Here is a 26,437-nt window from a genome sequence, read left to right as displayed (position 1 = left end):
CTGAAACATTTCCCATTTCCAGTTTGCAGTTTTGGAAAATATAGATCACCTGAGGCTGGTAAAAACAGACACATATTCAGTAGATATGGGAAGGCCAAAAGCAAACATTAACAGTAGTCCTACTACAATCTCATACAGAGTACATATTTATGCAAGAAATTTGTGACAGAAACACTATATCTTGTGGAAACTCAGAGAGCTATAAATACATTCTCCTTTTTTAAGCCACAGGAAATGTCAGAGTTGTCAGTTCCTGGTGCAAACATGTTCAGAAACTCAAAAATAACTATATGTAACTTTTGCTCTTGCAGATGTATACCCCATTCAGGAGTAAACTTGAGAAAAGTCGGATTAAACCTCCAGTCATCAATACAGTCCATTCTGGTAGACTGGGAAAATCAGTAAATTAAATCTCAAGGTGAGTTTGTGAGTGTGGTTCTGTGTGAGTTAGTGAGGCTCCCTTAACATGAGCTTGGCCAATGATGAATTACTCCAGCTGTTTCTTGGTTATTAAGTTGCCTTTGCTATATATGTGCTTACGAACATTGTAGTTAACAGCCTAGAAGAGAAATCTGGCCTTTGATTTTTAAATATTGGAAAGGCTGATAAATCCTTGTGAATGACATATAATTAACCTATGAGATTGGCTGGCATGGGCTACTATTCTGACAGATGCAAAAGCAGATTAAAACTCACATGCCAGGAATAACACTTGCAGCAACAGTAGCTAGGAGAAAACTTATAATAAGATCTGCCAATCCTGAGGCTTTGAGGAATATATTTCTTCCCTTGCACAGAGACAGGAGTGTTTATTAAAGCATTATGTCATCTATTGCTTGCTACTTTTCCTTCAAAACCTGTCATTAGCAGGGTGCAAAGTGGTGAACAAGATGGAACAATTAGTCTCCTCTTGTTAGACATTCCTTGCACTCTTGGCCATTGGAAAAGTATGTAAGTGGAGTCAAGGAAGCATTGAGGAATTGCCTGAAGCCTGTTTTAAAAAGCAATGGAACTCTTACGAGTGCTTCAAATTATTACTTATTTTTGATTAATAAATGCATTAGTGGAAATGAGGCATAAATCCATAAATCTATCTTGGTAATCATGGAAAACACGAAGTTTTATTCATCTGCTTCTCAAACAAGAGATAAAACTTTTCCTTTGATTTCATACCATTATTACTGAAGCTGCAGTCCCAAAGGCAGAATGACATGCTGAGCACAGAGCAGGATGCAGGTTTACCCTATGCACATGTGGAAACACGGGCTGGCTGTGCACCTCTTCAGCCCCCTAAACAGAAAAAAAAGGGCCTCTCCTCAAGCAGAGGAAACGCCCCAAAGATGGGGAGAAAACAAAGAGAAATAAGTGTTTTTATAAAGCTCAAAGATCATTCTGAAGCAAAAATAAAGAGAATGTAATACAATGCAACCATTGTATTAGAGTATATTGTATAGAGTAGACTATTAGTGTTAAATAAGCAGTGAAATCTTAGTAACTCATCTACTGCAAAATCACACATTTGCGTCTACAAGTACGTCTTTGTTGTTTGATAAAGCTGCCAACTCAGAGAATATCTAAAATGAAGAGGTTATATTGTATTCACATTTCCAAAGTGATACACACTGTGGAGTGTGAGCTGCTTCATAATAAATGGATAATTTTGTGAGGAGAACTTTAAAAAATGCCATTGTTTTAATGAGGTGTCCTCCCTGCCCAGATTAAATCCTGTCAGGAATGGAGCAGTGCTGTGGCCCTTGCTGTTGTTCAACCCAAATTGAGCATGAAGAGAACTAGAGAAACAAGAATTTCCTTGCTCCCACTTCTGATCCAGGCAGTAACACGGGTATGTGTTAAATGAGTATAATGTGTGGCAATCCTTTAGAGCTGCTGTACCCACACTGTGACTGGAGCTCTGCCCACTGCTGAAGTGTGGTGCCAGCTGGGCAGAGCAGGAGAGCTGGGGCATAGCTTTGCTCTAGCACTGCTGAAATTCCACACAAGTGGCTTGGGGTCAGAAAATACGATTATGTTAACAGCTACAAATATGATACAGGCTAAAGAATATCCCTTACTAATCTCTGCATCAAGTTCCTTAGCTGGGCACTGAGTCTGATCCAGCTCTTGGTGACAGCTGACTTTTTCAGCTGACATAAATGGATTATCTTTGATGTTGGGCACTTAGGAGAATGAGCAGGCTTTCACTGTGTTGTTGGGAGGGACATTTTCTCATGGGGTGATTTCCATGGATTTTAGGGACATTTGCAAGGTACCATGTGGGGATGAGAGTTTCAGTGAATCAGCACCGCTTGCTGACAGCATCTGGATATCTCAGTGTCTCAGTGCTCAGGTACTGTGCCTGGCCAGTAGTCTAATATAACCCACAGTCAAAAAACAGTGAGAAAGAGAGGATGGTGTGTGACAAATGTAATGTCTTTCTCTACTGGACTAGTTTGAAGTTAAGGATTGCTGCTCTATCTTCTACTACAACTTTATATTGATTGAATGTTCATATTCAGTAAAATATTAACCCATAGGGCTTATTTTCATTCTTTTTGTTACACAAACAACATAAAGATTATCCTGTGTCCAGGAGGCTCCAGTTGACTGCTCAGCTTTGTCAGGAGACTCTTGCTTCCCTATAGTACATGCTGGAATCTATAAATCAGGTTTTACTTTGAAAAAGTGGAGGAGCCTAACTCAAAATACGTTAAGTACCCTGCTGAGCCTTTCTCTCAAGAGCTGATTTTGTAAGAATTGAATATTCCTTATACACACTCAACTAATGCACTTTGTGTATTGCAATACGAGTACACATCCTAAATTAATCTATTTAGAAATTCTGGGGAAGTTCATTCCTTCCTGTATTTATATGTAGCATATTTCTCTCTGTGGCAAAGGTGCCCAACAAGAGTCATATTCACACCAGCTTGTTTTAGTCAACTCACTCAGATGCCAATTCAGGTATTAGTTTCCCTGTGAAATTACAGACTGATCTGTCCTGTAAAAGTGGCTTTTGACTTTTGTTTCCTACCAAGAGTCTTCAGTTCCAGTGTAAGTACCTGAGATGGATACCTAAGTGTAGGTGATAATGATCTCCAAGTCTGCCTCTAATAATGCAAGCTATTCCTCAGTGAAAATCTTTCTCTGATAATTCCCTGGTGTTCTCACAGTCTGAGATACTTATTTTAAACAGCAGAGCAGTCTAAATATATCAGTGGACACAGATGTTTTCCATTGTACACATCCTCTGCAGGCTTTACTAAATTGTCTGTAACTAAGCAGTTGGAATGAGCCTCTCTCCTCGTTGTGTCACGCTTTCTGTTGGCTTCTTCTCTGGGCAGCTCTTGGTGCTGCAGCCCAGTTAGATACACCTGGGGCAAACCCTGGCACCCAGGGCATCCTGATGTGCTCCTCCACATTTACTTTCCACTTGATATAAACCATGGAGGAAATTCCAGGGCTTAGAATTCAAATCCCAATATGCACAATGACTATTTTTTCCCCCATATAATAATTATGAAGCCTTTATGATCATCATAATCCTGTTTTGTACAGAGCCCTAATTAAAATAAAAGCCTGGTATTGGCCCATAACTGGGTTGTGATCTCCTCACATAACTCATCAACTTACCTTCTGCATTTTGCTTTTATTTGCACCTTCTTGCACATTTTGTTTTGCCAATAGATGCCACAGTTAGCTTGCCAAATTGCTAGTTGGAAATTGCATTTACAGTTTATGATAGGTTTTCATAATACCTTAAATAGACAAACATTTGAAGAAAGTCTCAGCAATACAGTCTTATATTTTCCTGCTTCTGAGGTGATTTTTCCAAGTAAACTATGAAAAGACATGGGTTTGGGATGCAAATCAGGTCTTTGTTATTTACACATTATTATTTACTGAAGTCCTTGCTCCTCTTTTCCATGTAAAGCTTGAGGTTGTGCAGACATAAAAAAAAAAAAAAGACAAAGTATTTAAATGGAAATATACCTAACCCTAAGGGTATTTCCTATGTGAAAGAAAGGGATACATAATTTACCAATAATATTTTGTCAATGTAAATCTATCTACACACTTAAATATCATCAGATATTCAAACCACATCAACTATAGGAAAATTAAGACTGTAATAAATTTCCTAGAACATGTTAAAATGAAAAATAAATAGTTTGGTTCATCATAACAAATGCAGTAATTTCTATCCTGATTTAACCAAAAATCACAGATATCCTTATCAGTGATTTTTGGTTATATCAAATCAGGATAGAAATTCAAGATCATAAAGGTCATTCAAGATCAAAAAATACAGATAGTGTTTTCTTATTCTGTGGACCAGAAAAACTAACTGTGACAGTTTGTCAGTCCAAATACTCTAGGTAAAGAAATGTGATTTCTCTTTTGTCATTTTGACAGCAATGTTATTTTCTGTTGTTCTCAAACACCTTCTCAACTTGAGTTATATATTATAAAATGTGAAGATTACTACACTTTTCTCTAACAGGACTGATTGTTCTCCTGCTGTCATACATATGTGATATGACCCTTAATATGAGGGAGTTGGAATATATAAATTACAACATACATTTCTGTATGCTCGTCTATAATGGAGTGAAACACTTCCTGACAGGAAATAACAATGATTTCTTTGACAAAACAAAATGGACAGAGAAAAGCATTTTTATGTCACCCACTCAGATGATTGCAGAGAGGCTGATGTTTTAAATGCATCATTATAATGTCAGATGGCTTTTCCCTCTCAAAACTTTATCATTTCATTTTAACTGCAGAGCTTTGAGTTTTGTGAATCTGGATGAACATGAGTCATCGCATACATGACTCATGTATATGTCCTTGGTAAAGGTTATATCACAAATACTGATGGATATTAAACTTTAAGGAATAAATGAGGTCAAACAAATAATGCAGGATTCTACACTGAGTAGAATGGAGACCTGCTGTTAACTGAGAAAATGGCTGGGAAATCTCAGAACTGGGCCACCCTGCTGTGGCATTCTCTTCCCACTTGCTGTGCATTCCTCCCCTTTGGGCTTTTCATACTTTGTGCCGTGTACCAGCAGTTTCAGCAGCTGCTGTAAGCAGGGCCTGAGACCCAAGTGGTACAAGGGGTCTCCTTCAGGCTAGGACAAGCTGGTATGGGACATCGTCCTGCTTGCCCCTGCTTGGCACAGGCTGCCTGATGCTGGGAATGTCGTTCACCAGAAATGCTTTGATGTTCCATTGGTTCCTCTTTGCCAGATTACCAAATGGAAAAAAAAAAAAAAAAAAAAAAGGTTTTGCAATAGCTAGGACATAGTAAAATTAGAATATTCTGTTTCTTTCATGTGAATTCTTTAAAGCCATTTTCAATGGCAGAATGGGTTTAAATAATGGTAAGATTCATTTAAACTATTAAAACACTGCTAAATAGAGCAGGTTTCTTAGCAATTAAATTAAGTTTCTCAGAAAAAAATTCATTTACAATCAGCTGCTGGTTCAAAAGGTTCATCAGGGTGAACATTAAAGCAGAAACTACCACTTTACAGATTAAACACTTAATTCTGAACAAAAGACAAGTCAATGCACATACATACATTCCCACTGAGCTTACAGTATTATCACTTGACTAATTTTAAAGAGATAAGAAACCACCCTGGACATTGGCAGACTTAGTAAAGATAAGGTAAAATTTATTAGAAAAAGAAATACGAAAGATGTTCATAATAAACTTTTTTTTCGTAGGACTTCCACAAAGTTTTGTTACCTAGATCTGTGGATTAGACTGGACATTCTAGTGAATATTCAATATTGGGAACCTCAAGTTGAAGCTTCCTTTACATGATACTGCTCACTTGTCTCAAAGCAATCCCTACAGACTGGGACTGTATGTGACAGGTTTTATTAAAACAATGTAAAAGGAGGTATTGCTTCAGCATATTTAAATTACATACAAGCTTTCACAAATTCACTAAAATGAATGAAGTTGTTATACTTCAGCAGACAGTGGATGAAGCTGAGCAGCTTCGGTCTCCCAATCCATAAATGGGGCTCTGCCCCTGTGCTGTTCCAGTGATGGGACCATGGCCTGATTTCAGACCTGGTGTCACGACCTGGCAAGGTGAGCAAGCTGGAGAAGAGAAGGTCTGAAAAGGGAGTAAAGATGCAAGGACTAGACCTTGCAGGTCAGAGGTGCTTTCCTGTTTATATGTAAATAAGATAAACGGTGATAGCACCAGACTTTGCTGCCTGTCCATGGCATTGGCTCACACTCAGTGTACCTGTCACAAACTCACTGTTACAAGTGTACTTGTCTTGCACATCTCAGGCACAGATTTCCTGCTGTCTCGTACCTTGTGCAGGCACTTGTCTCAGAGCCAACTGCCTTAAACTGTACTGGATGTGATGGATGAGCTTTATTTGCAGCAGCTTTTGCCAGATTGCTGAGACATCTTTGATCTTTGTTACTATGTACCTGGTCAGCAAAACAGAATCATCAGGAAGATACAACTTTCTTAGCAGACTTTTTAGCTGATGCTACATTTTGCAAAATATTATCTTTTATGTATGGTTTCACTCAGATAACTGCTTCCTGATGCCTTCCTCGGTTCTTAGATGTGACGTTACTCTAGGCAAGCCCACAAACCCAATATCCTGTCAATTCTGGATGCCTGCAGCACAAAGGAAAGGAAAACCGGCTTTTTTTCCTGCATGGACTAGAATATATTGTTTAACTGGATTTTTGATGCAAAAGCAGCGAAGTTCAGTGGCAATTCAATCTTATATTAAAGCAAGATGAAGACCTATCGCAAACTTCTGGTGACTTGTTAGCTGTAACATGATTTTGCTGAATAACAGGAGCAGAGGCCATTTTCTGAGTGTTTTAAAAATAAATTATACAAGTACAGACTGTACTAGACACTGCACAGAAGAGAGGCTTAGCACAATCTAATGATCATGGAAAGCACAGCTGTCCAAGATAATTAAGAAAATCCCGGGAGATCTGCAGCTTGGTCAGTCGAGTGAATGGCCAGGACATTGCAGTGCTGGGGCTGAAGGCTGATCATGTTCTCACACTTTCCAGCTAAATAGTAACCAGGAGGCAGAAGAGATTATCAGTAAAGTGAAAACCAAATACTGTCTGTTCCCCTGTTTTCTACTAATGCAGCAGCAGCACAAGGTATAAAGCTTTCTAGACTCCCGCTTTACTCTGATTTACTTTAATACCAGCTGTAAAACAATACAGAATTATACCATTTTTACTTCACAATTATTAGGCTCCTGTGAATTATTTTTATTTCTCTCATCATTGAATGAATTTTTAGTGTCAAACTATTTGAACGATCTTAATTTTTTGGACTTCCTTTTATTTAAACATACAGAAGTACAATTACTAAAAAAAATCCTGTGACTCATTTCCATGTCTTCTTGATAGCCAAGCAAACATGTTATTTTGTACTTACAAAAATTATGTGCTTAATGGTAACATCCATATCTGGCAAGACCATTCCTGATGTTCCTTAGAACCACAGCCTTAAGTGCCAATGACAGATTTATTTTGCAGTATATTGCAGAGAATTACTATAGCTCAGTGATAATCTGGGAATTTTTCTTCTTTAATGGTGAGGGATTTAAATGCAGAAAAACTGTGGTTTAGGCCATGTTAATAAATATAAATAATATATTCACAGGAAAAAGTATGTTTTCTTAACTTGAAACCTAGAGGTAGGATTTAAAAGTTAGAACTTATTCTGAGCTTTAGATTGTCTGCAGTGTAGAGCACTTCTTCTGGTTTTCCAACTAGAGCACTTCCATAATGCTAGAATAATACAAGTCAAATAAATGGACTTAGAATGAAAAGGCATGCATTTGTCTACAGAGAGTTATGGTATGAACAAGAAATGTAATTATCAGAGACTTTTTTCCCACTGATTACTTTTCTAAAACTTAGCATTTGTGAAGACTCTTTTTTCTCTTGAGGGAGTTTTGGTTTGGTGGTTTTTTGCTTATATTGTGTCTGCATTACTCTGAGATAGATAGATAGATAGATAGATAGATAGATAGATAGATAGATAGATAGATATAAACTAAGACTACCATAACTTCTAAAAATACAGCTGGAGAACCAGTAAACACATTAGAATAAATATCTTAATAAAAACTGGATGTTTTTATTAAGAAATACTAATCTCTTGAAGGGTGTTGGGATAGCTAAAAGCAGTGACTACAAAAAAGTGCGACAGATACACAACAAAAATGTTGAGCTATAGTTTATTGTATTCAAATACAAGGTCATCAAATTAATAAGTGGATCTTATGCACCATTATGGACAGAATCCAAGCAACTTTCTCAGTGTTTTATTATTTACTGCTTGCTATTTATTAAAGAACACTTGCATAGAAGTGGAAGGTTACCTCAGCTTTTTGCATTTGAACTGTGGGATACGTTCCCTTTCTGGGAGATACTACAGCTTAACAGATGTCTCCCAGATGGTTCTCTGATCCAGTCATACACAGAAGTCAGGTCAGCAGCTTCGGAAATAAAATTCAACTCACAGGAAATACTTATAGTTGATTCAGCATGCATCAATATGACCTTTATTAGTGTTGAAGGAAAAAGAAGAGAAAAAGTTTACATACTTCGAATAGAAAGCTTTTGGTGAAAATATCAGAGAAACTTTTAGTTTGGCATTACTGGGCAGACTTTTAGTTTGGCAAACTAGGGCTTACCCAAACTTAAAAAAGATAAAGAAAGAAAAAAGGCTTAAAAGAATAATGAACTTTTTGATAAAAATATTAATGGAAGTTTTAGTTTGCTATTCCTGAGGCCTACTCAATGTAAAAGAAATTTGGCACAAAATACCTCATCTTTCACATGCTCCAAGTGCCTTTTTAACATGCAGACACCCTACTTAGGCACTCTGCAAACCCTGCATTCAAAATGACAATATTAATGTTCATAAGTATCTTTTAGAGGTATTATTCACAAAGACTAACTCCATGATCCCTAAAGCAATGCAGGGAGAAAAGCTACTAAAAAGTGCTCTGTGTTGAAAATCTCTTCTAAGGCAGGGAAGCAGCAGCATTTCAGGCACATGTTAAAGAAAGGAAACAATCCTGCTCTTGTGGGGTTAGCTCACAGCCAGACCAGCAAGCAGAAACCCCATGTGGTGGGACAGTAGGAGCACTCAGCTGGCACAGGGAACACAGCAGAGTATGTATGCTTGTAATGTTCACAGAGAGGCCACAAAAGAAAACAGATGGCTAAAACTTGTATTTGTATGCGGTTTCAGTTACTAGTGTCATCCTGATGGCAGTGTCATTTGATATGTGCTCCATTTTTTAGCATGCTTTGAAGCATTCTTGCTGCACACCAAATTAATTTTAAATTGGCTGGTGTGATACTTATTTGTGCCAAATGTAACAATTAGTTGTAAAGTGGATTTTCATATTCTGAAGGTAGATGGTACATTTTAAAGGCTTTACAGAAAGTCAAGGTCACTGTGTTTGTGTCCTCTTGGTGTCAGAACCCTCAAGGCACCAATAGGCTTTAAGGGCTCTGACCAGCCTCAGCTGGAACCTCCACTCACACTTCTTGTCCATAGGCCCAGGACCTGTTTTTAAGCTGAGCCTTCGGCTTTCAGTGGTGTGGACAGCACTGCTGGAGGAGTGCTGCTCTAGTTCAGTGTTGGTCATACCTGCACGTGGCTACTGAGCTCCTCGATTCAGGCCCTGACCTTCAGACTTCACCCTGGACTGCTGCAGTGCTGTGGACCTGCCTGGCAACTTCTGGAACTGATCCTGGCGTGTGAGGGCTGACTCTGTCCCTCCCTGGCAGAGCTGTATCATCACAGTGACCTTGTCCTGTGATGTGGACTCTAGGCTGGATGTGGTGGCTGTCTCTGGAGGTTTCCTGCTCACCTTGCTCTGCTGCTGTGGGGCTGTGCCCTGGCTGCTCTGTTTTGCTCAGCTCCTATCCTATCGCCTTTCCTGATGGCCAGAGATGCTGCCCACTGAGGCTTATTCTTGTGCAGCTTGTCTTTAGTCTTCAGTATATCTTCTCATTATGCAATGTTAATTAATATTTATTAGATTTTATTTCTGTGTTCTAGATTTCAATTTCCTTTTCTCTTCAGGTTTGTTACCATGCATGCTGCAATGAGATCCCAGAGAGCGACCCGCGTTCTCGGGCCCAGAGAGCACCGCTGAAGATTGCTGGTGATAGAGGCAAAGGGATGGCTTCTTGTTTGGTAATCTGACAACTGGTTTATTAAAGAACACAGCCTTGAATGAATTCAGGGACCAGAACCCAGGACCGGGCTAAGGAAACAGGGTTAAATGAGGGGCAAAAGGGCTGGATCTGAGGCTTGAGGTCCAAGGGAAAGTGGTGCAGGAGAGTGCCTGAAGACCTGGAGAACCAAGGGGATAACACGGGTGGAACAATGCAGCAAAACATGAGCCAATGGGGGTTAAGGGAAGGAAGAACGTTCTAGGAAGGGCACATAAATGGCAAATGGGAGCTGAACAAGGGTGACATCAATCCCCACACACTTTCAGAACAACAAAAACCAAAAGGCACCAACATGTGGCTGCAAAAAGCCCATGGGAGGGAGGCCTTTTCTTCCTCTGTTCTAGAGGGGCGTCTCTTCCCTTTTGCCTCTTCCCCTCCAGGGCTGAGGTATGACCACCCTGGTGGCAGACCCCTGGGCCTCCACAGGTTTCCAGTTGATTTTTCCCTTCCCTTAATAACTGTCTTCTCAGATTCTCACTAGGACTCCCGGTTGTGGACCTCCTCTCTCAAATTCCCCCGTCTCCTTCTTCCAGGAAATCCCTGACAGTTGTCTTCAGTAGAACTACTTCATGCCTATCCTTGATGGATGAAGATTTATGACTTGATCCATCTCTAAATCAATCACTTCCTTAGGCAGCTTCCTCACAAAATGTATCAGAAGAATTTTACTGAAAGTGAAAGGGAGAGAAAAATCTCAGAAGTTATAAGTAATAATTTATTATACACTCTAAGTGAAATCCAACAAAGGTCACTGCACTTAGAAGACTTAGAAGAGGAGAAGTGGGGGGTTGGGTATGGAATAAAATGCCAAGCTTTCCCTTAATTGAATCTTAGGTGTACAACTCCCAAACTCTTCCTCTTTAAAATATTCATGTAAAGTTTCTTTTGCCAAAATTATTGCTAAATAAGCAGAAAGGAAAATGTCATAATGGTTTGGTTTATTTCTGGGCTAAAATTCTGAAATAAGTAATAAGCTACAAGAATGTGCTGCAGTAAATGCAGTGTTTGACAGATGTGCTTATTTTAGAGCAGACAAGAAGTTTCCTCCACTAACTAAAGGTTATGCAAAATGTAAATAAGGATCTGCTATTTGGTTCCTTCCATCAGGGGTAGAAACCAGAAAGATTACTGGGAGATTTCATGAACCTTATGCAGGCTTTGTGGTGTATTTCCTACACTGATGAATGGATTTGCAAACAAAAGGGGTAGGTGTAGGAAAATGAAAAAGCAAACAAGCAAACAAACAGCCCCCCCAAATAACAAAACAAAGCAAACAACCCAAGCAAATAACAATAAACAAAAAAACAAAAACAAAAAAAGAAGAAAAAATGAAAAAAAACCTCATGACACCAACAAAACCACTGCAAACCAAAGCCCAGCAAAAGCACCCGAGTACGGCTACACAGGGACAGTGGGGCTCTCCTCAGCACAGCTCTTGGAAGTAACACCAAAGCAGCTTCCTCTTACCCCTATTGTTACAGTGGTATGGGGCAGCTCCCTCATGAAGAAAATCATTCATTTCCCACTCCTCCAACATTCATCTTCCCAGCTTTCTGGTCCGAGTGTTTGCTGAACATGAGGCTGCAGTTTGTCTGGGCTTTTTCCCCACTATATGAAGCAATCAAGACTGTAAAGTATTGGTTCATTACAAATTCTTTTTCTATGACAGGAATCAAACCACAGCAGCCAAGGCTTCTACATTTCCAAGCCTTCTCTTTGTCATTCTGATTGTCAAAAGCTTTTTATGGCCTCCTGACTGCCATGTTCCCAAGGCTGTGTTCAACAGTGCCTTGTTTCCATTTGTTTCACCATTTCATTTCACTGCTATATCCCTATAGCAGATGCAAAAGTTACTTTAGTAACTAAAAAGACAGTATTTCTTCCTCCTAAATTCAGGAACTAAGAGTAAGAAATTCCAGTGATCCCCTAGACAAAGTATGCCATCTGCGCGTTCTCTTTGATGAACAGTAAATTTAAATTGCAGCTTTCCTGGTGGCTTTCTGATCTGAACTATATTGAATGCTCAGACTTCAATCCAGCCAGTAATTAATGGGACTAATGTGCTTCCAGCTTGCTCCCAAAAAGCTGTGCTGGAGGCAGAGTGTTCACCCCAGGCCTGTAGAGGCTTTTGGCAAAGGGAACAGTCTGTGTGTAACACTGGGATACCATGAAACTCCACCGAGTGGCCTTGCCCAAGGCAGCCTGGTCTGAGAAATATTTATAGGAAAAAAGGATTACTAAGATGATGATCTTTCAATTACAGACCTCTTCCCGATCATTCTGGAAGCACAGAGATGAAGGCAATGCCATGCTTCACTGCATAGGTTTTAGTAAAACTGTGCTACAAAAATAACTGTGCTAAATGTATAAACAACTTGGTTAGCCCCAGAGTTTTTTTATCTTGAAAAAGAATGTTTGTCTCGGGAGGATAATTAATACTTAAATATCATAACATAAACATGAAAACAATTTGTTTTATAAAATCTAGGGGAAAAAAGTGGACTTATAGGAGTGTGCACTTGAAAGCCTTTCAAAGCAGTCATGCTTGTATTCAATAGAACCAGAATAATAACATGGTAGATAAAACTCCTAATTAGGGTACAACAAACAGGTCCTAGGGGGAAATAAAGCCATTTATAGTTGTCTTAAATGAAGCAGAGCTGTGAAGTAAGTTTTATAGACACTCTGCACTGGAAAGAATTTAGGCACTAGTAAATATTCTGATGTTTTCCTGTTTGGCTTAAAATAGTGTCTTCTCATTATTCACTCTTCTCATTCATTCTTCTCATATTCTCATATACTTCTCCTTTTAAATAAGATCTGATTCCAACCTCTAGGCTGACTTTGGTGCAATATATAAAGTGTAGATGTACACATCAGATATTAATGATTGTTTGAGCTCTTCTATTCAGCCGTAAATGTGGGAAGTCCACTTCATTCCCATATGAAATTAGTTATCCTTTTCTGTGATTTACACAAAGCCTTAGTGATAAGTAAGCTGCTGTAATTCAAGTCAATAAATCTCTAGAAGACTTTCTAAAGTTATCAAAGAAAATTCTTTTTGCAGCAGAGAAGCTTCTTCTGCAAGAAGAATGAGATTCCCACCAAAGAAATTTTGCCAGAGAAGAAATAGATGTACTGCCTAGCATTAAAAATAAAGAGTTGAGACACAAAGAAGTTTAAAAAATAATCACTCAAACAGAGTAGGAGTCTGTCACAACCTAAGATTCCTCCGAGTTTGGGAATATATTTTTAAAATGGAATGGATTTTTCTAATTGAAATCATGGTGATGATGCCTCTTTTATCAATTTTAGTCCTTACAGTTGTACACCAATAGTTTTAAGACCAGAGCAAGTCCAGGTAGATATTTTTACTGCTGATCTTACCAATACTGAAGAAGTATGTCACACAGTACTTGGATATCAGTGGGACTACTGGTGAAATAAGCACCTAAATTGGCTGGTCATGGGCAGAAGAAGAAAAAAAAGTGGCTTTTAACCATTGCTATTAATCTCTTGGAAGCCAAGGCTGGCCTCTGGATAAACCTGAAGAAAGCCAGAGGATTTTTTGTCATGCTACACCATAAGAATTTGTTAACTGCAGGAACACTGCAGTTGTGTAAGCATGTGCTGGACACTTGGAGTTCCTAGCACTGGCATCCCACTGGCACAGCATTTTCAGCAGCTTTTAAGGGCATTGTAAACTTCAGGTACTTGTTGCCTACGTAAGTAGGCAATATCTTTTATTGGAAGGCAGTATTAGGTGTTTTTGAAGTTGACATTAAGCTGTAAGTAAAACCCAGTATTATCCTACGTATTCAGCAAAATTACTGCAACCTGGTGATTTTATATAAGCCTACCTCAAAATAAGTGAGTGAAATCATGTTCAAAATGAGAGTTACCACAATTATGTGACAGGACCTCAGTTTCAGTATAACTGTTAATGAGTTTGCAAAAATGAAGCTTACTTTTAAATTGAATGTGAATTATCCCTCGCCTCAAAGCCTGCTGTGGATAGAACAATGTCCCAGTGAAGTTGGAATTGTAGTGTCATGTAGGTATTTCCTGATCAGACCCCAGTGTGAGTGGCAGATGCCACTGCAGTGAGGGAAAAACAAGCTTCATGTACTCCTTACCTCTCAGAGAGTGTAATTTCCTTGCTTACATATTGAAAATAAGATCCAGATCTCTGGTTGGCAGAAGTGTGCTACATGCATATCTCAAAGTGGGAAAGGCTGATATTAAACTAGTTCCAAAGCTCCTTTTCTGCTGGAACTGACTGGCACTGACCTAGCTTGCAAGCTGTTCTGAATTGTATAACCTGTTTTCATTCCTTCTCTGGTTTTGACATATGGGGATCACCTGAATGGAGCTGTGCCTTTAGCACTTCTGTACAGAAGGTAGCTGGTTGAGTATGTTTGCTTTGTCTGCTGCAATCAATTCAGCCATACTGTACTAACTTTTCTGCTAAGAAGATGGAAGGACTGCTGCAAAAAATAAGAAGTGTTTGTAGTAGTTCATAGAAAAGGAAAATGGTGAAAAACAATTAGCTCACATGAAAGAACGCTGTTTTCTTGAAATCACTTTGAGAAGATCATCAGTACAATGGCGTAATGTGTGAAACTCTAACGGAGCTCTTGGCTAAGACCCCCAACAGTGTGGATCAAACCACTGCGCTTCTAAATATGAAAGTGGGAAATGACTTACGGAAACAGAAAAAATAAATAATGCCTATGCAAATAAGTAAGAACACCTAATTTTTAACAATAAATGCTAAATAGAAATATCCTCCTTCATTCCAGATGATCTTACAGCACAGAAATATAAACTCCAAAACCAAAACTAAACCCACCATTCTAACTGACTATGTAGCACAGATAAACAGAAAGAAACATAAACCTGAATTACATACCTCAAATCTCTTCTCAGTATACTTTCCCCTTTTTGCAAAAGCCTTTACTCAAAGCAGTCCACATCTGCATCTAGGAAGAAGAACATAAGAACAGCTTCAAAAATCATGTGAAATTCCCCATATTGTCAGGAAGAGCTATTGCTGAGATGTCTGATCTATATTGATTTGTACAGAAACTAACTAGCCTATATGTGCTTATAGCTACCATGCATGTAAGAAAAAGAAACCACCAATTTTTCATATATAAAAATGCTGCAGAGTTCTATAAAATAAACCAGAATGTTAACAGTACAGTATCATTTGCAATTAAGAGTTACAGCATCATCTAGTGGTCAAATATGAAAAGGACCATTCTTGGATTATCCATTGTTTTTGTATTTTATTCAAACAGAAAAATTTAAAGCATAAAGAAAATGTCTGCTTGTGCTCAGGAAAGCAGTTACCTGACTTAAAGCGTTTTAAAAATATCAACTTTCTCTTTTCACAAAAAGTCATTTTTATCAATAATTTTGCAGTCTCTGAGATTGTATGTATGCCTATGTAGCTGTGGTGGGTTGGCCTTGTCTGGATGTCACTGAAGCTCCTGTCTGCCTGTCCTCCTCAGCGGGACAGGGCACAGGAAATGTAACAGATACAGACAGGGAACGCCTGTCTTGGCCAAAACAGTGGCAGGTCTGCCTTGGGGCCAGCTGGCACTGGCTCTTCTGGAACAGGAAACTTCCAGCAGCTTCTCACAGAGGCCACCCCTGTAACCCCCTTTGTCACACAAACTGTTCAATAGGACCTGACAAAATACGGCTTGCTCACACCTGGAGCCAACGTACCAGACACCATTCTAGCAGTAACAGCCAGGATCCTGCCAGCCTCGCCTCCTTCTGTTGCCTTCTTTCTAAAGATACTTTCTTACACCACACTGTTGATGTGAATATGAAGACAACTGTTGAACTGCCACCATGAAAATAAAATTTTACCCAGTAGTGTTGTCATTTGTACTTCAAAGCTGCTCTAGTGTGGTTATTTCTTTACCTCAGTAATTAAAGTTTTTTGGCCTGAGGCTTCCAAAACTCTTAACAAAAAACCACCTTGTTAGGCTTGTGTAGCTCACAAGAAATTAGGCAGGAAAAATATCCTTTGGGAACTGAGTTTAATAACATCGACTACTGCCTATAACTCCAATATTTTTGATCCATAGAGTTGTTATTGCCGCAATGACCTAGAAATACAGGATGCTGGCCTGCAGGCCAGTAAATACAGAATTGCCATTATTAACAAAGAGCCACAGGCTTTCAAAGCCTCAGGACTGAGGGATGTCAGATTTGTTTTGCTTGAACTCACAAAGGCTTGTCTGGAACTCTGTCTTAATTTGTTTAGATGTAGCATCAATTTTTCTTACGAGGTAGCCTTGCCAAATTTCATTTACTTTTATCTCTGTGCTGAAAACCAGATTTGACCCACGCTGTAGTAACAAGTAGTCATTGTGTGGACAGGAAATGCAGAAATACAGGCCCAGAATGGCAGCAGAGGCCCTGGAATCAGTGATGTGTATGGAGACACACATGCATGCAAACATACAAGAGAAGCTTAGCAGCTTTGTAGAAACCAGAGTGCTACACAGCATTTGGAACCCACATTTTGATTCTATTAAGAAAAAGTAGAAACAGACTCCACTTGGAGTCTCCACTCAAACAACCCTGGCTGCATCATCTACAGTTCTGCAACTGTTAGTTATAGTTACAGATCACACTGTTGTTACTCAATAAATTTTAACTGGAATTCGAATTTTTTTATTCATGAAGGTACCATACAAATAAAGTCACATTCAAATGAATAAAAAAGGAGAAAGAAAACCACTAGGTGACGCATCTTGGACGCACTGGAGCTCCGGGCTAGCTCTACGGTGCCACTCCAGCATGGGCAGCCGGCCAGGAGTGTGGAACTCCGGGGGAAAGGCGATCCCACTGCAGAACGTTCAGAGCACCGAATCCTGCCAGGCTCTGCCAAATCAGGCATCGTGGGTGATGGCAAAAGGATGGAGGAGACTCTCTCGGCTGTACTTCCCAGGAACAGGTTTATTCGGGAGAGGGGCTGAACACAAGGGTCTATGCTGGGAGAATTCAGGACCAAAGAGAGCCCAGAGCACCTCTGCGAACTGGGTTTTATCTCAGGGGTGGGTACAGTCCAGGGTCCAATGGGAGCTCACAGAGGGAGGGGTAAGGGGAGGAGGTCACAGTATCAGGGACCAATGGGGATACAAAGAAGGTGGGAATACAACATAACAACCAATAACATGTTGAGGAAGGGATGATATACATGGAAGGAGCTGGAAGGAGAGGTGGGGTTTACAGTGATGGATGGGGAGATGGGGCAGGGTAAAGGTGATTGATGGGGAATATTCAAGAAAACTGGGAGGGTTTACATGACAACTGGAACCAACCAAAGCAGTAAATGGAGGGAAACCAGGAACATACCAAACAGACAAAACACCAACAATTTTAACAGAACTGAATAAACATACTACAACAGCTAGGAGGTTAATTAAAGTGTGGAAAAGCTTTTCTATGCAGGCTGTGTAATCTTCATCCTAAGGGCCTTTTGACGCTAGGCTGAAGAAAGTCCTGTGTGGAGGCTCCAGAGCCCAGGGCAGAAATGGCGTGGAAGGAAGTGTCTGCAGTATAAGGTGAATGTATGAAAGAAAAGGCTTTCCCCCATGTGAAAACATAAACAAAAAAGTGTTCCCCCAAGTTCTTTGCACAGCCATTTTAAGGCACCTTAGTTCTATATTCCCAGTTGGCCTGTTGGCTGTCCCTCCCCTTTTACCTTTTAAGTCCTTCCCCTAGAAAGTTCTCCCTTCCCTGTTTCCCCATTGGCCCCAGTTTGGTGCAATCCTCCTCCCGTTATCCCACTGGTTCTCCCTCTCCCTGACCCCTCTTATGCACCACTTTACACTACACCCATTGGAACCTGGCCCTCTGATCCACCCTTCTTTACCCATATATAATCCTGAGTGCTCAGCTTTTCCTTCTCTTTGTCCCTGGACTCCTGCAGTGTGTGGCTGCAATAAATGCCACTGGAACTCCATACAAAAACCCTTCTTGTCTTTTCACCCATCAGTCTCACCCTGCTGTGCTGTGGCAGAATGGATGGCAGGGGTGCCACGACCTCCCTGAAGAAGCACCTTTAGAGACAGCCCTGGGGCACAGGCACATCCCTAGCCTGGCAAGTGATTGTCAGCTCAGGCTCAGCGGCAGCTCTCCGGCGATGCAGAGAGGGACTAGAGCACTGTGTGGCATTCCACAGAGAACAGGTCTTTATTAAGAGAAGGGCCCTCTGCAAAGGGAGCCACTGACAGCAGCTCTCACTCAACAGGAGAAACACTGGGGTTTATATAGGGAAAGAGAGGGGTGGGGGGAAACTGGGATACAAGTAATAGGGTAGAGTGAGGGGGAAGAAAACCAATAGGATACAATAAATCAACATACAACTTGTAGAGGTCTCTGGGAGGGACACTTTCTCACTATAAGAGAAAGCGCCTAGCCTGTGGAGAAGCTCTCCAGGGGAATGCCACAGTCCTTCCACTGGCTGATTCTTTATTTATTAAAAAGGCCTCTCCCAGAGACTGCTATCAAACTTTTGCAACAGCTGAACATACATAGAAAAATTATGATAATTAAAAGAATCCAAAAAGTGCTCCTCAGGAGGGAGGCAACCCATCCCTCGAGTCCTCAACTTCCAAAAAGGTTCTCAAACCATTGGGGCTCCTTTTCGGTCTTGAGTTCCTGAACTGCATTTTGAAGTCTTTGGATGCGAGTGTGGATGCCTTTGCTGTGACTTGCTAGGTTGAAGCGGCACAGCCCATCAGTTTCCTCACAGCTGTGCCCATGGGCAAGGAGCAGGAAGTCTATGGCAGCATGGTTTTGAAGTGTCACATGCCTGACCGTCTCTTCATCAGCCAGAAGGTTACTCAATACAGAGGAGGTCAGGCTGGCCTGCTTACCAAGCCAACACTCCAGGTGAGAAAGCTCACTGAGGGCTTTAGCAGCAGCTACCCAAGGTAAAAAGGCCGACATCACCACCCTCTTTGTGTAGGACCGATCTTCAATTTGGCTATCGCAATTTTCCTCTAATTGGGTGAGTCCTCTCTTTCAACAGGCCAATTCATTCTTTTTCTGCCAATCGGAAAACAGGGTTGAGCTTGGAGTGAGGATGGTAAGCTGTCCAAGAGTGCATGGACCTCCCTGGAGTCGCGAAGGGATTCCTGCCCACTCCATCCCTACAGACTAAGAACACTCCCATTTTGGTGGCATTCTGGGACGACAAGAGGAGGCGGATCCTGTGCTGCTGGTGTAATTGCACCACCTAAATTGATTATAAATTTTACTGTTTGGCAAGACATTTTTCTTTGTCTGGATCACCCTGTAATGTTCAGAGGCAGGCCATGCCTTGCCTACTGGGCAGTAGTCAAAATTTACACAGTAAGTGGCCTTGGAGGACCCCAAAAGCTCCAATTCTTGGGGTTCCTCTGGTGCATGGGGTAAATCCTTGTCCACTCATCCCAAGTGTCCACCAGGTTAGGTTCTTTCCCCATGAATGGATATTCATGGGGCTTCAAAGGAACCTCCACAAGGCATGATGACAAAGGGTTGGTGGTGCTGCCCATGGACAAGCACATACGATCTTGTTTGAGGGTCTTCATGAGGGTTGATCTACACATTTTGTCTGGGCTGTGCTACCAGCCAGGCATCCACAACCGATGTTTTCAGGAGCATCCAGAGGTTTGGGAATTCGAGGATGGTTTTGCTTTCCATGTTCTATAACAGAATATAAAAAGATTAACTCTGATTTTGTAGGGGGGTTATTTTCCTTCACCTCTCTCCCCCCTTTTCCTTTAAAACTGTGTAGAGGGGGTGGGTATTAGGGTTGAGGTAGTTGATTGCTGGTGGGGTCATTTTGCACAGAGGGGACGCATGACCAGTCACCAGCAGTGGCATTAAGGTGCATTGTAGTGCAAATATGCAACAGGTTGGCATTTGGGGAGGTGTTTAGGGGAAAAAGGAGGATAGGGAACAGGAAGGGAAAGGGGAAGGGAGTTTCAGGGGCTCTGCTTATCCAGCATTGTCTTGGCTGTGATGTGGTGTTGAACTCGATCTTGTTTGAGACCTGGCAGCGATTGGAGTGGTTCTCTGTGGCGACCGCTTTTGGCAACATCTCCATCTACAGGCAGCAGTGCCTTGCTGTTTTTGAGAACCTGTGTGGGTCTCAGAAGGTTGTGAATGGTCTGGTGCAGAGGTGGTGTTTGCCAGGCCCAAGTAAGGTTTTATATTTTTCCCTGGGAGCCATTTGGGACTGGATGGTGTGAACACACAAGCATACCCTCTCCCCCGGGTAATCAGTGGGAAAGGTCCTGATGTCTGTTGTGATTTGGGGTCCTTGATAAGCACCGTCAGCCCCTCTGTGAGTCTGGCTTGGGTCAAATTAGAGAAGTGCTGTATTACAAGGGCGTCAGGTTCTGTAGGTAAACAATTTAGAAAATTCATGACATATAGAGCCTTACAGAGCCTCTCAATAGGAGGGATGATTTCTGTTCCTCCCCACTGCTGATCAAGGACTCCTTTGAGGTTCTGATGTGTCCTTTTTACAATTGATTGCCCTGTGGGAGAGAGGTATGCCTGGGGTGTGCTTCACCCCCCACTGGCTGAAAAAGTCCCTCAACCTGTGGGAGGTGTAAGCAGGCCCATTATCAGTTTTTATCTGTTGTGGGACTCCCAGGGTAGCAAGTGCAAGGAAAAAATGTCGGGTGGTATGTTTTGCACTTTCTCCTGCGTGGGCTGAAGCAAAAACTGCACCAGAAAATGTATCCACTGAAACGTGGACATATTTGACTCTCCCAAAGGAGGGAACGTGTGTGACATCAGTTTGCCATATCTGGCAGCTGTTAAGGCCTCGGGGATTTACCCCAGAACTCACAGCTGGGATTTGAAAGGGACTGGCAACTGGGACAGGTGGCAACAATTGCCCTAGTTTGATCTCTGGGTATTTTGAACATTTGAATTAGTGCTAGGACATTCTGGTGGTAAAAGGAATGAGACAGCTTTGCTTGGGCAAAGGTATCTGGAACATTGGCTGCAATGGCCACCATGGCAAGTGCATCTACTTTCCTGTTTGCCTCAGCGATGGCACCTGGGAGGTCAGTGTGTGACCTCACATGAAAGATGTAGTAAGGTTGCTTTCTGTGGGAGATAAGGAATATTAATTTAGAAAGCAATTTGTATAGGCTTTGATTGGGGAACTCCTTTAGAAAAGAATGTCCAGCCCTCATAGCTACCCTAGCGACATATAACAAACTGGTCACCAAACAGAAAAGCTCTTGGAACTTTTTGAAAGCTCTGATGACGATGGCTAGTTCTGCAATTTGTGGAGAACCTTACACCACAGGGACATTAGACTCCCACTCTTGTGTCCTGGGGTTCCTCCAAGCCATTACTGACTTGTGGGATTTCCCCGAGCTGTCGGTAAAGACAGTCAGACCTTTAAGTCGTGTTTTGCTTAAAAGTGAATTTGGGACCAGATTAAATGTTGTTTTAAATAATCTGTGGCCAGGTGGATGGGTGGAAATTTGGCCTGAGTAGCTGTCAAGGGCAAACTGGAGGCTTTCATTGGTTTGGAGCAGAGGCTCCAATTCACCTGTCTTCAGTGGTAGAAAAATGTACGTGAGCTCACAACCTGCAAGAGGGCAGAGACGGGATCTGGCCCTTCTGATAAGTTCTGCCATGATTTCTTGCAGGATAGTGATGGTTTTAGTAGGTTGGTGGTGAATAACGACCCACTTGGTGATAAGAAGTATATCTTTCAATGTCCCATCCCATTGGAAAACAAGCGCATATAAACACAGTGCCTTACCAAGGATAGCAAGCTGGAAGGGCAAGCTGGGTTTGTAGCTAAGGGCTTGTCGTGAAGACAGGGCCTCCTGGACCTTGACGATGGCATCTTGGGCCTCCAGCGTGAAGGCACGTGGTGAGCCAAGGTCCTCGCTGCCACGAAGCAGACTGAAGAGTGGCGTGAGGACTTCCGTCATGATCCCAAGCAGGGGACATACCCAGATGATGGACCCACAGAGCTGGTGTAGATCCTGCAGGGTCTTCAGGTCATCCTGGATGGTGAGCTGTTGGGGTATGACCATCTGCTCATGGATCAGGAGTCCCAAGGGCAGGTGTGCTGGATATTGTCTTCAAAAACTTCAAACCCAGCATCCTCAATTGCTTTTATTGTCTTATGTAGAGTCCAGTGAAGAGAATTGTCATCTTGCACACAAATAAGGATATTGTCCATGTAATGTAATATGATGGAGTCCAGGAACAGGGCTCTCACAGGGGACAGGATGTGGGCAATGTACACTGGCAGATACTTGGGGAATTTTTCATCCCTTGGGGAAGTATGAGCCAATACCTTTTTAGAAGGGCCTGTCTGTTCAGGGAGGGGACGGAGAACATGAATCTTGAAGCATCTAAGGGATGGAGGGGTATGTTAAAGAAACAGTCTTTGATATTGATAATGGCCAGTTTCCAGTCTCTAGGGAGCATAGAGGGTGAGGGCATGCCTGGCTGGAGGGGACCCATATATTCTATCACATTGTTGATTTTCTTAAGGTCATGGAGGAGCCTCCACCTGTCCTTACCTGGTTTCTTCAAAACAAAGACAGGGAGTTCCAGGGACTATTGGTCTCTGTGATGTGTCCCTTGGCAAGTTGTTCCTCTACAAGGGCTTCAAGTGCGTGTAACTTGGTGTCTGACAGGGGCCACTGATCAACCCACTCTGGATGGTGTTGTTTCCAGGTGAGTTTGGGGATGTTAGGTGTCATGCACACTTCAGCAGCCCCCACTAAAAATCCCGACTGTGGATTTTTAAGATTGCCTCCCGTTGTGATAGAACATCCCTCCCCCATAGTGTTATTGGAGCTCTTACTACAAATGGTGTGATGGTCGCCATCTTTCCCTCAGGACCCTCTATGATGACATTTCATTTGGTCCGCATGGAGACTGCTACCCTTCCAATCCCTGAGATCATCCCCACCACAGGCTGGAGTTCCCAAATGGCAGGCCACTCGGAGTGAACAATGATGGTAACATCAGCTCCGGTGTCCAGCGTACCTGGGCAATAGATCTTTTCCCCTTTACAGAACAGATCACACTCTATGATTGGCTTCCTGGAGCCCACAACCTGCGCCCACATGGTGGTAGGGTTGAGAGGAACCTGTTCCAGGCAGTTAGGTGGTACCAAAAGGCTTGCACAATAGGAGTTTCTTTTGGGAGAAAAAATGGCAAGTCAGTATATGAAAGTTGGACAAATTATTTCCTTGCCTGGATTGATAGTTTGTACTTCTGAGATAACATAAACTTGTTTTGGGCCATGAAAGGTGTCTCCAAGGATTAAAATGTTGGAAGGGCTTCCCAGAGGTCCCCATTTTCCTGTGTGAACTTTGTATACAGAGTCAATAACTTTGAAATAGACAATTTGGTTACCAGTTGGCGCCAGGTTCCCGCCTGAATCACTCCATGTGTTGGGTTTCTGGAGCTCTCCACAGTCCACTTCCTTGGTAGGTTGTTGGTAGGTCTCCGAGGTGGGACAGTGGGCCTCGCAAAGTGTGGTGGCATTTGATTTGCTGTCGTAGCGCGAGGCCATCCTGCACTCTGCTGGAAGTTTCCTGGATGCTGTTGGTGCCCATTCTGCCTCGGGAGACATTGGTAGTTGGATGGGTGATACTGCTGATCTTGAAAGAAAGGTTTCTCGGGACAGTCTTTAGAGAAATATAGAGAAACACTTTCTCACTGTAAGAGGAAGTGCCTCTCCTATGGAGAAGCTCCCCAGGGGAACGCCACAGTCCTTCTGCTGGCTGATTCTTCAGCCCCCACACCGCTATCCGTGGCTGCTGTGTGTAGGATTGTGTGCTTGTCTGCCTATCCAAACACCTTCGGTTGGAGACGCTTTCAGAAGGTAGCAGCAACTCACCACTGCACGCACGGCAACAGTCCTGAATGATGTGGTTGTATTTCAGTAGTGACCCTGCTTTGAGTAGAGATTGCTCCAAGAGGATCTCCCGCCTTTCCCATACCAATAAATCTGTAGTTCGGGATCATACTGGTACTGCTAAACCACTTGCACTCAATCTCTGCATAAACAAGGAACTTCTAAGCCATGGACTTCAACACAAAAATATAATGCACTGGTGTTGAGGAACTCTGTTCAAAAATCTACAAATTACACAGCTTGGAAAGTAAAAAAGGTAACATTATTAAAATATTTTGACTGTAGACATGATGGCAAGAGAATTATATTTTTTTTACTTTCTGTTCTTAGAAAAAACACATGCGAATTTTCTATCACCTTGACTTTTATGTTGCTATGTTAAACCTCTTCTCTAGAGGTGCTCAGCTTCAGCAGCCTTGTCTAACAAACAGGGTAAAGAGACTTCAAAAGAGGTTCTTTCTTTTTTTGAGGAGGATTTTGTGCTAGGAGTAGCAGCTGGGCTGAAGAGCCACGAGACACTGGTTATTTCAAGTGAAACAGTTCTTGTCAATGGTTCAGTGTACCTAAAGAGTACACATTTTCCTCAGCCTTCTCTAAGCAGAACTGGGAACAGTGTTCCTTAATTCTGAAAACATATTTGAAGTTATATCATTATTTCGCCATCTGGTGAATGATGTGCAGATTCATAATTGGAATGTGCTAGAGCACTAAAATGAAACAGGAAGGTTTGCTTTGCCTACAAGTTTCACAGATCTGCTGCATAAAAGGTTCTCTGAAGTCATTACCCAGGAGCAAACTGCAAGTCATGCCAATTTAAACAGGATGCAACAACACAGCCACCATAGGCTTGCTTTTACAGTTATCTTCCCATCTGCTACAATTGCATGTTGACCAGCATATCCCAGAAAATCTTCTGGACTTTATACAAACCACAAGCCACACACAGAACTGTCTAGGCAAGCCAGTGTTAAAGTGTCAACAGCCTCAGAAAAAAAAACAGTAGTGCTGGTGTTATCAAGAGAGAAAATACACTCCTCTATTTGCACACTGTGTCAATTATTCCACCTGTTTACCAGTTCACAGCTATTTCCTAGCTTATACTTATGACAGCAACAAAAATGCAGTAGCAGATCCTCTAAGAAATTGCTCCTACATTTCTGCTTTTCTCATAGATCCCTTTAGAACATCCTTTTTTATCCAAATCCTTCCCAAACTCATTTGGACAAATTTGGATTCTCATCTGATCGCCCTAATGAGAGACCGTTGTGACAACCCACAGTGGCCAGGTCTTTGCCCAAAATGTCAGTGTCCAGTCACCAAATATGAATGGCCAAGACTGTTCAGGTGCACTGCATCATGACCACTCAGGAACACTGAAGGGGCCTTAAGGACTTTCTGGACTGAAGGCCCTGCTTTTCTATGGAGAGGTGTAGGAAACACCTGCCCCTATTGACCAGGTACCAAGCACATTTTCTCTGTGGTTGGCTACAGCACACCCCAGCACAGTGCCAGGGCCTGGCTGTCCCTGTGTGCTCCAGAGCCACGGCAAGTTCTGCACTGCAGCATCGGGCACTGTGCCTATGTGGGACACACAGCCAGTGGCAATAGTGACACACAGGCAGGCAGGGCATTTGCCAGCTCACAAACACCTAAATAAGTACGGTAAGACCTGAGATTTCATCATACAAGATCGGGGACTCTCTTCAAGATCATGGCCCACTGTCCTCCAAAACAAGGCAGGCTTCGGAGCCGCCTGTGTGCCTGCAGTTGTAGGTGGCAAGAATCCGTCCATCCTCACCGTGCACAGTGATTATCCCGTCCCAGGTTGTAATTACAGCTGTTTCCCTTGGCCAGGCACAGCTGCTGCCCAAGGCAGCAGGTTCACGCTTGTGCCAGCCACAGTACCTCGCTGTTCAGGTGAGGGAGGGAGGGACAAGTCTTTGCAACCAAAGGCTGAGGAGACGGCACTTTTGAGAGCAACACTTCTTATGATTTGGCCTGAAAACAAACTGCTAAGCATTAAAAAGGGAGGCTGGCCTCTCTCTCAGGAGCAGCATCGCGGACTCCCCCAGGCGGCCTCCGTGCGGAGAGGCGGCTCCTCCCTCAGCGCGCGAATCGCGCCACCTCCACCCGGGACCAAAGTCTCGCGAGACCTGAGGCAGCGGCCTCGCCCCGGCTCTCGCGCGATTTGTTTCGGGCGGCGCGCGGCGGTGCCCGGC

At 42.3% G+C, this 26,437-nt stretch overlaps 2 long non-coding RNA genes across 5 annotated transcripts; one reads left to right on the top strand and one right to left on the bottom strand.

Annotated features, from left to right (window-relative positions):
• Window positions 1–10,214, top strand: LOC107208438. The gene is made up of 3 exons (XR_001523213.3): window positions 1–418; window positions 1,718–1,843; window positions 10,131–10,214. It is a non-coding gene; the product is annotated as an uncharacterized LOC107208438 (long non-coding RNA).
• Window positions 8,142–26,367, bottom strand: LOC107208437. 4 transcript variants are annotated; one of them, XR_004498538.1, is made up of 4 exons: window positions 22,095–26,367; window positions 16,022–20,005; window positions 15,198–15,267; window positions 8,142–10,953 (listed from the first exon to the last, which is right to left on the bottom strand). It is a non-coding gene; the product is annotated as an uncharacterized LOC107208437 (long non-coding RNA). The 4 variants fall into 4 exon arrangements; XR_004498539.1 differs by having other exon boundaries at window positions 17,072–20,005; window positions 22,095–26,366; XR_004498537.1 differs by lacking the exon at window positions 8,142–10,953 and adding an exon at window positions 11,605–11,912.
• Window positions 26,368–26,437: the final 70 nt, after the last annotated feature.

Source organism: Parus major, chromosome 8 (assembly GCF_001522545.3).
Source record: "Parus major isolate Abel chromosome 8, Parus_major1.1, whole genome shotgun sequence".
NCBI lineage: Eukaryota > Metazoa > Chordata > Aves > Passeriformes > Paridae > Parus > Parus major.
The sequence above is the reverse complement of the archived record's forward strand: the minus strand, read 5'-3'. Positions and strand labels throughout refer to the sequence as shown.